This window comes from Manis pentadactyla, chromosome 13 (assembly GCF_030020395.1).
Source record: "Manis pentadactyla isolate mManPen7 chromosome 13, mManPen7.hap1, whole genome shotgun sequence".
NCBI classification, from domain to species: Eukaryota; Metazoa; Chordata; class Mammalia; order Pholidota; family Manidae; genus Manis; species Manis pentadactyla.
Window position 1 is genome coordinate 87572154 of NC_080031.1, and position 6457 is coordinate 87578610.

The 6457-nt window shown below is 44.8% G+C and overlaps 1 long non-coding RNA gene across 1 annotated transcript; it reads right to left on the reverse strand.

Annotated features, from left to right (window-relative positions):
* On the reverse strand, positions 1-5678 carry LOC130680362 (uncharacterized). Its single transcript, XR_008993349.1, has 2 exons — positions 4522-5678; positions 1-2030 (listed from the first exon to the last, which is right to left on the reverse strand). It is a non-coding gene; the product is annotated as an uncharacterized LOC130680362 (long non-coding RNA).
* Positions 5679-6457: the final 779 nt, after the last annotated feature.

The window sequence follows — 6457 nt, forward strand, 5'->3', positions numbered from 1 at the left end:
TTCTTATTAAGCTATCATTGATATACACTCTTATAAAGGTTTCACATGAAAAACATGTGGTTACTACAGTCACCCATATTATCAAGTCCTCCCCCGCATACCCCATGGAAGTCACTGTCCATCAGTGTAGTAAGATGCCACAGAGTCACTACTTTTCTTTTCTGTGCTACACTGTCTTCCCTGCAGCCCACCCCACCATGTTGTACCCATGTATATTTGCCATGAATAATAATCCTATGGCTATGGTGAGTGTTTGTAGTTTCATTTTTTTGCATTAGCAGATGGCTGCTGTGAAAATGATAATGTAGGTGGAGTTCGTCTTCACCCATCTCCTTTCCTTCAGCACCAACTGACTCCTAAGATCCGAAGAATACATAGGGTGCTATTGCACCTATCTTCTATGACTTCCACCTCCAGACTTCACCCACCTAGGATGTGTGTGCTTTTGCCAGGGTGCATTATGTGTTTCTAGAATTTGCATTGCTGATTTCAAGCCCCCACTCCATAAACATCCTGTCCTGTTTACCTCTCTGTTTAGAATTTAGCTCTCTAACAGAGAGATAAGGAACAAGCGACAGGGAAGGGTCTATGTCTTACACATATCTGTATTCCCAAAGTCTAGGTCACTGCCTAGCTGTAATAATAAATAGCAACCCCATAACCACATCAATAATAGTAGTATACATTTATATAGTATTTACAATGTGCTAATCCAGTACTCATAAATTTACATATATTAACTCATTTCCTCTCATGACAATTATATGAGTTAGGTGCTATTATTGAACTCATTTTACCGATGAGGAAATTAAATCTGTTGGTTGAGCTAATGAATGAAAGAATGGAAGGTTACCATATGTCATTAAATGGACTATCTTGAGACAATTCCTCCAACAGTGGTAATTTGGGGTCCAGAAATGTACTTGGGAGAGAACAGGGGGGATGAATGGGAGAGTGGGGGAGGGGAGCTAGTGAAGGAAGGGCAGGGGGGTTGGGGTGGGAGAGGACAGTCTTTTAGTCCCTTCAGTGCCACAGTGCCCAACTTATGCAATTTTTCAGGTATCTCCCCTTGTCTGTGATCTTGCTTCCAACAACTTTGCTCTGTTGTTTTTCCAATTTTAAGGAATTCCAGGAATCAGGGAGGTTGTAAACACATTTGCCCAGGGCAGGAAGTGACAACTTCCAGGCAGAGCAGTGACAACTGTGCAATGCGAGGATCTAAGGATTGGATTAAAGCAGAGTAGAGGAAGCCAGCCAGAGCAGCTCCAGGGGCCTGTAGGACAGTGCAGGGCCAGGTTTCTCCTCTTGTCCATGGGGTCTCTGTATTAGTTTTCTATGCTACCTAACATATTGCCACAATCTTAGCAGCTTAAAACAAAACCCAGGTATGATCTCACAGTTTTACTGGGTCAGGAGTCTAGGAAAGGATTATCTAGATCTCACAGTCTGCAGTCAGAATGTCACTAGGCCCACGTTCTCATCTGGAGGCTTGACTGGGGAAGCCTCCCACCAAGTTTCACCTAGGTTGCTGGCCAAACTCAGTTCCTTGCAGCTGTAGGCCTGAGGGCCCTGGCTGCTTGCTGGTCACCGGCTGGCAACAGCCCACAGCTCCGTGCCACATGGGCCTCTCAACACAACTCATTCCTTCTTTAAAATCAGCAGGAAGTTTCTAAGCAAGTATGCAAGCGAGATGGAATCCTAGATAGCCTGTTGTAACCACTGAAATGGCATTGCATCCCCTTTGCTTCTTCTGTTGCTGGAAGTCCCAGTTCTAGCCAGGTAGAGAACGTTGAGTCCCAGAAGGTGGGTTTCTTGGAGTCCATCAGCCACGGCCTCTCAGGACCTTCTTGAAGGAAGCTCTAAGAGGTTCAGCAGGCCGTTTTATGCGCTGCATTCACTGATCATATGAGCAGGTGAGATCAGGGACTCTGTCTGATGTGTTCATAGAGGTATCTTGAATCTAAAACAGTGCTCCCTCTTCAACGGATGTCTGTTCATGAAAGAATGAGCGAATGACTTCTGGTGTCAGGCTTGTTGTGAAGAGAAGGAATAAACATGAATGAGGCTAGAGAACATGCTGACCAGTATTCTGGCCCTTTACTACTATTTACTCCTAGTTAACCAGTCTGTTTCCTGTGACAGCAGGTCCTTGCCAAATAAATTGTGTAGACAATTGAGCCAAGAGGTAAGGGAAAAGGATTGGACCGTATGTGAGGGCATCTTTTCTGGTGGGTAGAAATCCATCTGCTCTCAAGAGGGCGTCAAGCTTGACGCCCAGGCTACTGGGTCATTCTGTTTGGTACTGCTATTCACAAAATTTTAAAGTGCTGCAGAAATGTTATCAAAGGTGTTATGTCTTCCTTCTTATAGTACTTATAAATTATAAACCCCCAGATATAATTTTCTTTGAGTTTCCATCTCCAGGTGACAACATGGGACACAAAGAGTGTGCAAATGGAGAGAGACTGAATTGAGAAGGGAACATTTTTACATTCCAGTGGCTCCAAGATCCAGCCGAAGATCACAGCCAGATACTGCTTGAAGCCACTGAGTACCTGATTGTCCTTCACAGAGCATTTCCGGATGGCGCTGGTCACATTGCACTAAATTTGATCCAGATGGCAAGGCCATGGTCAGGGAAACTAGTAGGAGCAGGGACGCAGGACAAGAGGGTAGCAGACATTCAAGATGTGACCTTTGCCATTCACTTAAAGCACACAGAAGCAGGGCAGTTTGGTTGACAAATGGCCACATGCCAGACAGGTTTGGTGTTTAAACTTTCATTGTTGGTGTGTCCCTGGGCAAGTGTGTGCCCACACAGGTAGACACAGGCGTCCGAGAGGGCATGCCCAGCTTCGCTTTCTGTAAATCATGAAACTGATAAGGAGAGGAACAGGAGCCCTCTGGGAGGGAGGAGAAAGCATTAGACTGTCCCCCAATGGCGACCCGGGTGGGAGAGGAAAAGCACAGGAGCAGAACCCGGAGCCGGCCTTTTGCCCCCATTCAGCAGATTTTCTAAACTCCAAGTGCACAGAAACTTTCAAATAGGATACAGGATCTATTCACAGGCCAAACCTGCACAAAAATGTATGAATCAGAACATATTGTATAACTAAGAAGCAGGCCCTGAAATCCAGCCAGAGAAAACTCTCAGAGCGAGAGATGCATGCCTAAGAAGAAACACTGGCCACATGAAACAGACAAAAAGCCAGCGAGTAATCACTATTGCCTTCCCAGCCCCGACTGAGCTGCTGTTTGTTCTAGGGGTTCCGACATGCAGTCCTCGCCCTCTGAGCCACTGGCAGCTCACAGGAACTCGGCAGAGGCTCTTGGGGACTGGAGCCACCCACCGTTTGTGGGGAGGTCTTTTCTCCTTTTCCTCCTGTCCCTGCTTCACGGCTGATAAGTCACATTGCTTATCTCTAGTGTTCACCCATTATCCCTGGGTGACCTGGTTGGATGGAAGGCCTCAGAACACTCGTTTTCCATAAACCACGCAGCTTCCTGTCCCAGCTACCTACCTAGGGCACCAAGAAACTCTTAGAACCTCCTCAAACACTTGCCTATCTGACTGAGTATGATGATAGATGATATTCAGAGAAATAGTATTTGAGCCTTGCTTGAAGGCATGGGGTTAGGAGACCTTACCTCAAGAGACAGAATGTACAATGGCAAACATTTAAAAACTAATTAGGGACAGTGAGAATTCCTGGAGCTAGCTATAAAGATACGCCTTACAATGAGATTTCCTCATAAGGGTAGGTGGGGGAGCCTTTGAGATGCTGGCTGTGCTGCATTCTTTGGGTGCACCTCGGGTACATAATGAACCTAATGGACTGAAAGGTTACCTGGCGTTTGAGGCAAAGGCGGTGCATGCCAAGGATGTTCGGAAATGCGCCAGAGTGGGGGAAGAGGATGGTCAGAGCTTTAGGGTGAAGCCTTTAGTCAACACAATGATGATAAAAAGGAGGGAGAGAAAAAAGTGGAAAGGAGAAAAGACACAAAGACAGTAAGCGGGGGTCACCTCAGAACTTCTGCATGAGACCCAGATGCAACCAAGTTTGAATGCTATTTTTGTGCATCAAGAATAAAAATGAGGGAAAGATCAAAAAGAAGAAAAAGTAATTAACGTGGGACTTGAGCAGGCTAAGAAACAGAATTCTTTTTTGACATTTAAGATAATCCAACTCCTCAAGATTATATAAAACTTCACTAAAATTTATTCTCTAAGCTGCCAAGGTAAACTATTTTATGGACCCTCTTTTTTTTTTCACTGAAGAATTTGGATGGCCAGACTGAGAGGATAGTAAATGAGGAAACGTGTATACGGTCAGACAGTCCTGGCGCTCTCAAACACACAGCCTTGGTGTGATAAGGGGGCGTCACTGTGGACGGGGATGAATTATTGAACCCTTATCCCCTTCATTCAGATGGGAAACAGTGACTCATATTATTAGTTTACCAGGGCCGCTATAATAAAGTGCCACAGCCTGGGTGGCTTACAGAAATTTATTGTCTCACCGTCTTGGAAACCAGAAGTCCCGGATCAAGGTGTCAGCTGGGTGGGCTTCCTCTGCAGCCTCCCTCGCTTGTAGATGCCGCCTCCTCCCTGGGTGTGTCTGCTTGCTCATCTCTTCTAAAACACAAATTGTATCGAATCAGGACCTGCACCAATGACCTCCTTGTACCTTAATTACCTCTTTAAAGCCCCTGTCTCCGAGCACAGTCACATTCTGAGGTTCTGGGAGTTAGTCAGCCCTTAACAGACTCCAAGGAGGTGGAGCCCAGGAGGGGAGTTTTCTCCCTTTCAAGTTTCCCCTGTACTGAGCAGCACACCCTCCTTGCTGAGAGCTCTGTCAGAGGTTCCCCGTCTTCCCCGAGGCCAGGAGTGGTTTCCTAATTTGAGATCCCAGGTTGGGTCTAGAATTTGACCTCAGGCTCCTTTGCGGAAATTCAAGCACTAGGCAGAGGGAACGCACAGCAGCCTCTCCTTCCCTCTATTCTATGGCAAACCTGCACTTTTGAAGCAGATATTGTGCCTGCACATGATCAAGTAAGGGACACAAAAACTTCACAGATTTCATCTGAGCTTTGTAAGACGCCCATGACATGGGGGATACCTGAGAAGGTATCATGTGGTGCATCAGCAACATATGGAGTTACATCAACTGAAATAGTGAAAAAGCATTCCCTTTTAATAATTTTTCACTTCCCCTGGTTAAATAAGAAAGAAAGCCTCAGATTGGGGGCTAATCTATAACACCAAATAACTTTTCTTCCAGCTGGAACTTAATAATCTCGGTTACTCTCCATTCCTTTTGTTTTTATACTTAAATTCTGTTGCCAGGGAGGAGATATATGTCCATTCATCTTTTAAAGTTTATTCAAAAGTGAGTTAATGTAGAGAACATTAAAGGGATAACAGCAAAGGTGGCATTTTCATATGTCAAAATGGTGCAAGCAAGATGCAGACGACTGGGAAATTTTTTCATTGAATTCTTCCAACAACTTTATAAGGTAGGTTTTATTCAGTACATTTTACTGAAGGAGAAACTGAGGTTCAAATAACCCAACTAGTTATTTGCAGAGCCAGAGGTCACACACAGGTGTGTTTCAGTGCAAAGCTTATACCCTTGACTGCTAAACAATACCACTGTTCAAAAGATCCACAGCAGCTTTCTGAGTAAAACAATCTAAGTGCTTAAAAGAAAACACTGGCATGGGAATGTGAGTAAGGAAGCTTGGAGTTTGATAATTTGAAAAATTTCTTTAGTCCGTCAATAAACTTGTCCTGAGTGTCTACTATTTGCCAGCCAATAAACTTGATACTGAATTACAGTTTTTCTGGGAGTAGCCAAAAATGTTAGTTCCCAGACAAGAAAAGCAAAAATCAAACAAAGCAAAACCAGGAACATTTCTTTTTCCAAGGAGACCACCGAGTAGCCTGAGAATGATTTAGCTCCCAGAGGGTCACCAGGACCGGTCTGCAGGGGAGTATACTGATCTGCTCTGGACCAGAAAGTAAATATTACTGATCTCTGCTCTAAAGGAACATTGCACCATAACTATTTTAAGGCATGGGACTTTAAAGAAAAAGGTAGGAGTTTCTCTCACATCCAATCTCTGCTGGTATGAGCTTCTTAGTATTGGCAGTAGTCCCCAGTAATTTTGCCCGAAAGGTCATTGCTGTCTTTTAAAGACTTTACCTAGGAGGCTTGCCAAGGCAGAAAATTCAAACCACAACAGGGAGCAGGACCCAACTCACTCAGGTCCTCCCTTCCTCTTCCCCCCTCCGTAGCCACGTACTGCCACCTATTCTAAAAAGAGGTGCTTCAAGAACTTAAACCTGCCCGTTAGTCCTGACCACTTGGGGATGAAGATTTCCCTTAAATTCTGTAGTATCAGAACAATGGCAGGGAGAAGGGAGTCAAATGCTTCTCTGCAACCTCCAACTCAA